Below are 7,475 nucleotides of genomic sequence, written 5' to 3'. Positions count from 1 at the left end.
ATATATATATATATATATATGTATGTATGTATGTATGTATGGATGGATGGATGGATGCATGTATGTATGTATGCATGTATGTACATACAAATATATATACATATATATGTGTGTGTGTGTGTGTGTGTGCATGCATGTATATATGTATATTTATGTATTTATGGATATATATATATTTATTATTTGTAGACACACACACACTCATATAAGTTCATATATGCATGTGTGTGTGTTTGTGTGTGTGTGTGTATGTACATATGTGCAAATACACATATATTATTCTTTTTTATTAACAGCTATGTAATATAAATTAACATCTCAGCCTAGATCTACTAGTTTCACCATAAACTGATTTTCCAGATAACATAAGATCCATTATTCCACCTTTTTAAGTAAAGATTTTCTTAAAATTCTATGTATGAAAGTAGAATTTTGGATTGTCCCACATATTACATGAAAAGGTATGCTATGGTGAAACTATTAATTGCGATGTAAACTTATAATACTCAAATATTATTAAAACTATATCATACTCTGTTGCTAAGCATTGAATTCCATTTTACTTAATATTGATTTTTAATTTACTACACACACATACACACACATAAACACACACACAATCAGATACAATATCAAAAATAATCAAAGGATGTAACAGTAAATGTAGCATTATACAAAGAAAGATCATAAGCAATGGTAGGGAATAATAATTTTATGAAGAAATCATCACCAATGGAACAGCAAGATAGAGAGAGAGAGAGAGAGAGCGAGAGAGAGCGAGAGAGAGAAAGGGAGAGAGAAAGAGAGGGAGAGCAGGAAGATACCCAAACTTTGTTTCATTTAATACATTTAGTTTATGTATAAATGTCTCTGACATTATCTCTGCTTTATGTTAATATGACAATTTGGTTGAAACACCATAAGTTTCATGAATAAGGGACGTAATTCCATAATAAATTTTCATTAACTATTTTATACAAAAATTAAGTGATGTAGCTGACGTAAAAGAAAATATTGAAAATTCTTCATGTTCTGACCATTCTATGTATCTTCAATATTTTTAATATTTTCCCATTGCGAAAGAAATACTACCAAAACAAAAAAAACAAAACAAAAAAAGACGGATGAAAAAGAAGAAAAAAGGGGAAAAAAATCTTGAAATTTTATAACTCTTATAAAAATTTCATCACAAGAATATTATAGAAATATCCATCAATATTCTTGTCAGAGTAACTAGCAATATATAAATATATACAAACACTGATTTTTCCCTGCCACACACAGGCACACTGCTAGCTAACCTACATTTCTGAGTTCTTTGGTTCTCCTTTAATAATACTAACAACAACATTAGGAATAGTAACAATGACATTAGAAATATAAAGCAAACAGTCCCAACTGATATGAGATTGAAAATAAAAAGGAAAAAGTAAATAAAATTACTAACAATTTGAGAATTAATCTACTCAAGAGAAATTTAGTGCCAAACAAGCTGCACCTGCCAAAAGCAACAATAGAAACAATAATTCAGATGATGATGATGATGATGATGATGATGACAATGATGGGGTTATGATGAAGAGAAGGAAAAGTAAGTGGTACAAGAGGTATAGGAGGAGAGTGATGATAACAAATAATGGTATTTAACATTGGCACAAGGCAAAAAGATTTATTTTTGTTTTTTCATTCTTTTTTATTATGGTTAATTAAACAGACCCAGTTTTTGAGTGGTTTGGTACTTAATTTCATCAACCCCAGAATGAAAGACAAAATTGCCTTTGGCAAGATCTTAACTGAATTCAAAACTTAAAGTGACATAACTTAAATCTGCAAAGTATTTTTCTAGTATTCAGTCAATTCTACTAATCGATCATTAAGATCAACCTCTTTCAGCAAGAAAGAGTGGATAGTCATTTTTTGCCTGTGGTTATAGTGAAAGAAATTGGGTGTTGGACATAGTGGAAAGGTTTGAAAGACATAACTTTTACTCTCAGTCTCAGACCAAGTCCATATGAATTTCTTCAAGTACCAGTTGAGACTGATAGTGAAGATAGTAAAGAATATACTAGCCTGCAGTAAAGTGTTTTGAAATTTGGATGAGCATGGCTAAAAGCGACTATCTGTCTATGCCAATATAGGCTAGAAGCAAGAACTGGGAGAAGGTATTCACTGTTGATGTGTCTGCTGGGAAACCTGAGGCTATCTGTTGGGTGTTCCAAATCATTCAATGTTGCCCTTCTTCCATTACGGGATGCCTTTCTTGCTATTTTATTCTCCTATACTATTATTGCTATTTATTGTTGCCATGGAATTAATGTTTTCATTTTTTTTTTTTTTTTTTTTTTTTTTGCTAATCTCACTCTTTCACTAGAATTATAAACCCTACCAATTCTTTTTTTGCTGTTTCCCTTTGCATTTTACTTTGCATTGTCTCCAATAATTTTCCTAAACCAGATTTTGGATGGTGTATTCTAAATGTGGTAATACATCTTCTTGAATTTTTTTCTGTCAATTTCTCTTACTTCATGTTATTTTCAGCAGAGTATATTATAAGTATAACAGCCAGAGTATTGATGCCTATTACCTTCTTATCATTATTTATTTACGTTTAGCTCTGTTGTATCTATTAATGTCACTTCTATATTGGTTCTTAAAAACTTTTCTTTTCTTTGTGTGTTATGCAGTGTGCTGTACATTCTCTAATTCATTGAATTATTATTATTATTATGATTATTAATTATTATTATTATGATTGTTATTATTATTATTGTTATTATTATTATTTTTATTATTATTATTATTATTATTATTATTATTATTATTATTGCTATTTCCTATACACACAGCAAATTGGACTGTTGGAAAAAAAAAAACCCATTCCTAGCAACCTAGTAGTACTGTTCTTAGTAATACTGTTTTCGGGAGCTGCACTAAACTAGAGTTTATGCCTATTTCCTCAATCCATCTCTTCTTCTTCTTCTTCTTCTTCTTCTTCTTCTTCTTCTTCTTCTTCTTCTTCTTCTTCTTATTATTATTATTATTATCATCATTATCATTATTATTATTATTATTATTATTATTATTATTATTATTATTATTATTATTATTAGCCTAGTAGTTTAGGCATTGCACTCACGATTGCAAAACTGTGGATTCAATTCCTAGACCAGGGTGCTGTGTTGTGTTCTTGAGCAAAGTACTTCATCTCACATTGCTCTGCGATCACTTTAACACCTGACATGCACCTGTTCAGGCAACGTCAATTTGATGCAAGGAGTGAGCTATTGTATGCCCCATACATTTGATCATTGTAAACAATTCATTTGTGCAGATCGATCAGCAAAAGCTGAACACTCATACATTGTCTTCGAGGGGAGAGTCCATCATTATCATTATTTTTGTTGTTATTGTTGTCATTATAAAGAATCATTTTTATAATTACAGTTTTATATTGGTATAGTACCTTATATTTGTACTGAACATTGAAATCAAAATTCAAAATTTTGTGTGATGGATCATGGACTTGCTAATACCAATACACCAAAGCCCTTATTATCACAAAACAAACAATAAGACCAGCATCAACTACAATAGTAATAGCTGTAGTAATAATAACAATAGCAGCAGCATAAGTATTAGTGATATAACAATGATGATAATAATGATTATGATGGTAATAACTATTACTGCTAATAGAAGCATAAAGCCCTAACATTTTTAGGGGAGATAAATATGTATGTTATTTACATCTTAATTACATTATTTAAAATGAAAGCAGTTTTGTCATAAAATTAGAAAGAGTTCATGATCAAATAAACCTTGTAGTAGTAGTAATTTCTAACATTGTTGCAAGGCCAACATATTAATAATAATGATTATTTCCACTATAGACACAAGGCCTGAAATTTTGGGAAGGGGGTTAGTTGAATGCATCAACACCAGTACTCCGCTGGTACTTAATTTGCCGACCCTGAAAGATTAAAATGCCAGCAGCATATTCACACATTTTAGTGCTAGGTTTTAGTTGAATTCATCAACCTTAGATTAGAAAAGCTACTTCTTTCATTGTCTATATTAGGACGACAGGATTTGAAGAAAAATTAAAAGGTGGACTTTCCTAGTTGTTTGAGTTATGTTTGGCAATTGTTTGGTACATGTAATCTCCCTAGATGGATGAAGAGACAATTCAACCACAGCAGAAATTGAAGTCAGAGTGCATAGGAATCAAACTAAATGCTATAAGGCATTTAACCAACCACTTTGGCTGATCCTACCATTATCTTATATAATCCTTTCTACTATAGGAACAAGGCCTAAAATTATTGAGGAGGGGACTAGTTAATTGCATTAACCACAATGCTTAACCTGTAATTATTTTTATCAACCACGAAAGACAAAGTCGACCTTGGTGGTATTTGAACTCAGAATATGAAGATGGACAAAATGCCACTAAGTATTTTGCTCAGCATGGTAATGATTCTGCCAGCTCAACACTTATCATTTTACATAATAATAAACATTTCTATAGGTATCAGACCTCATATTTTGAGTGAGGTGTTTGGAGGTAATTATATCAACCCCAATATTTTATTTTATCAATGTTAGACAAATGAAAGACAAAGTTGACCTCAGGGGATTTGAAGTTAGAACATAAAAAGAGGAAGTTTATTATTATCAATGAATTTTCCTATTCTGCTACTTCACCACATTCATGATTATGATTTTTAAAATTTTATTCATTTACTTATTTTATATTTTAAAGAAGCACAAGAACAGAAATAGAGAATGAATGAAAGAAAAGTCGATTATAGTGATTCAGTATTTGACTGTTAGTTATTTTATCCAGCTCCTGAAGGATGAAAGACAAAATCAACTTCAGTAGTACTTGAACTCGTTACATAGAAGATCATAACTAGATACCAATGTAATGATTCTGCCAATGATGTTAGAGAATGAGCTTCAGAAATGAAGAATTGAGTTCATTACTTAATGTATTGAATGATGTAAGCAGATCGATAAAAACTTGCAAATGATAGGCAAGAGTTTGCTAGTTTACAATTTGTTGTTGCTGTTATTGTTGTTGTTGTTGTTAAGTAGTCCCAGTTTGGTGCTGACTGAGCAGAACAATGATTAAATTATTCCATCTATAACCAAACAGACTTTTCTTTTCAGACATCATAAATCTATTACTACAGTGTCCAGTGTTTTGGTTTTTAAGATAGTAGAGTGTGATTTAAGAGAAATTTATCTCCTTTCTTTCAGTAAAACTAATAATTACATAGAGGTTTCACTTTTTGGCTTGTAATTTTGTCACCTAATTATAAAATTTATGACAATAAACCAGTTAACAAAGACTGGAAAGTTATAATAATAATAATAACAATAATGATAATTATAATGGCTTCCAATTTAAACACAGGGCCAACAATTTTGAGGGGAGGGAATTAGTAAACACCATCAACCTCAGTACTTGACTAGTACTTTATTTTAGCAAACTCAGAAAAATGAAAGGCAAAGTTGATCTTGGTGAGATTTGAAGAATCATCTACAACATAAGTAGAGGGCCTCAAACATCTGAGATGGGGAAGAGAATATTTGATTAGATGTTCTCCATTAGATGATTGGTTCAACGGTTTAATTGAATCTCGGCAGTTTGAAAGGCAAAGCAGATTGTAATGCAGAAAATGAAAGTGATGTAACTGAATATCACAAATAATAATGTTTACCACTTGATTGATTTTTTACCATCCACTGCCTTTGTAATAGTAATAATATTAGTTTCTAACACAGGCACAAGGCCTCAAATTTGGAGAGGAATATAGATGGTTGCATTGATCCCACTACTTGACTGATGCTTTATCTTATGGACCTCAGGAATATGAAAGGCAAATTTGACCTTAGTGGGATTTGAACACAGAATGTAAAGGGCTATAACTAAATACTAGAAAACATTTTGCTTGCCACATTTGCAATTCTGCAATCCATTGTCCTTATAATATTAATACTATTCATAACAATGATAAGCTGAAAGACAATGCAATTATAACAATTTCTTAATAATAATAATAATGATAATAATAATAATAATAATAATAATAATAATGATAATAATGGTTTCAAATTTTGCCACAAGGGCAGCAATTTTGGGGAGAGGAAGCGAGTTGATTACATCGACCCCAGTGTTAAACTGGTACTTATTTTATCAACTCTGAAATGATGAAAGGTAAAGTCAACCTCAGCAGAAATTGAACTCAGAACATAGTGACAGGTGAAATACTGCTAAGCATTTTGTCCGGCATGCTAACGATTCTGCCAATTCTGCCTTGAATAATAATAATAATAATAATGATAATAATAATAATAATAATAATAATAATAATAATAATAATGATGATGATCCTTTCTACCAAAGGCACAAGGCCTGAAATTTGGTGTTAGGGGACTAGTCGATTACATCAACCCCAGTGTGTCACTGGTACTTAATTTATTAAATCCAAAATTCTGCCATTTTGCCACCTTAATAAGAATAATAATGATAACAACAGCATTGCAATAAACAGAGATATAACATAGTACTGATAACAATAAACAATAAGGAAAATTTAGAATTTAGAATCAATCTCTCGGTGAAAAACAACTTAACATGTGTCTATACATTTATATATACATGTTGTGTATGTGTATTTCAGATATAGCTTGTGTTTCTTTACATGAGAGTCTGTATCCTAATATGTATACACATGTAACATTCTGAGTTGATTGCTTGTACAGTATATGAATTTGTATGCAGTTAACAGTCCCAAGACAATATAATAAAGTTCCATATAAAACATGAATATAGTTGCACAAGTTGGGCAAACATATGAGAAAAAATTTATAATCTCGTCCTCAATATTTTCTATTGTACAATATACAATGCAATGTTGGAAAGTCTGCTTGTTATGATATATATATATATATATATATATATATATATATATATATATATATATATATATATATATATATATATATATATATACATATGCATATGTACATAAATATATTCATGGATATTAACATACATAATATTATACATACAGACACACGCTCATTTACAAACACACATTCACACACACACACATATATCTATCTATCTATCGATCTATCTATCTATCAATCTATCTATCTATCTATCTATGTATATATATATATATATATAAATATATATATATATATGAACAGAGAGAGAGAGAGGAAGGGGAGGGAAGGAGAGAGAGAATGAAAGAGAATGTAAAACAGTATAATGGACTAGTTAAGTCTACCTATAAGAAAGGAAACTCAATAAGCACATTTGTGGAGGAACAATGTTCATGTCAGTATTGGAAAAATCAATACTGCACAGTGACAAGTGGTTCTAGATAGTGTGAAAATGCTTCTAATCTATCTATCAATATATATTACATATATATATATATATATATATACACACACAC

Source organism: Octopus bimaculoides, chromosome 1, assembly GCF_001194135.2.
Source record: "Octopus bimaculoides isolate UCB-OBI-ISO-001 chromosome 1, ASM119413v2, whole genome shotgun sequence".
Taxonomy (NCBI): Eukaryota; Metazoa; Mollusca; class Cephalopoda; order Octopoda; family Octopodidae; genus Octopus; species Octopus bimaculoides.
The sequence above is the reverse complement of the archived record's forward strand: the minus strand, read 5'-3'. Positions refer to the sequence as shown.